General features: G+C 38.6%; 1 protein-coding gene across 1 annotated transcript in view; it reads left to right on the top strand.

The window, feature by feature from the left end:
* EMH_0073990 (uncharacterized protein) overlaps window positions 1-542 on the top strand; it is a gene marked incomplete at both ends in the record, with an annotated part of 2748 nt that overhangs the window by 679 nt on the left and 1527 nt on the right. The gene's annotated exons all lie outside the window — the stretch shown is intronic.

The raw sequence follows: 542 nt of genomic DNA, 5'->3' as shown, positions 1-542 counted from the left end.
ACTTTTTTAATTTATTATATATATAGAAAATCCTTTTGTTTATTTATATTTACTTTAATATAATTTAATTTGATTCAGAAGAGCTGCGTTTTGCTGCTGCAAGACAAACCAATACACCACACCACCCACCGCTGCTGCTGCGAGCTGTGCGGCGGTGTACGGCGGCGGTAGAGGCGCGGCGGCTGCATTTTGTTTTTTTTTTTTGTATAAAAACGAAAATAAAAGAACAAATTAAAACAAATTTAAATAAAAAAACAGAAAAAATATAAATATCAACAGCTAATTCATACAGGTATCCTCCACCGCCCCCCGGCTCGCGCTGCACTCAATCGGTTTGGGGGCTCAGCCTCTCTGCTGCCTCATCGACTTAAAATACCTTTTTTTGTTTTTTCTTTAAAGCTAAAGTTAATTAAAAAATAAAAAAATAAATAAATTCATTTTTCTTCATTCAGAGAGGTATCTGGACCCCCCTTTCAACTGGTGGTCATCACCATCACCTACTGCTGCTGCTGCTGCTGCTGCTGCTGCTGCTGCTGGTGTTC

The sequence above is a fragment of the Eimeria mitis genome, genomic scaffold, assembly GCF_000499745.2.
Source record: "Eimeria mitis Houghton genomic scaffold, Emh_scaff4288, whole genome shotgun sequence".
Taxonomy (NCBI): domain Eukaryota; phylum Apicomplexa; class Conoidasida; order Eucoccidiorida; family Eimeriidae; genus Eimeria; species Eimeria mitis.
The sequence above is the reverse complement of the archived record's forward strand: the minus strand, read 5'-3'. Positions and strand labels throughout refer to the sequence as shown.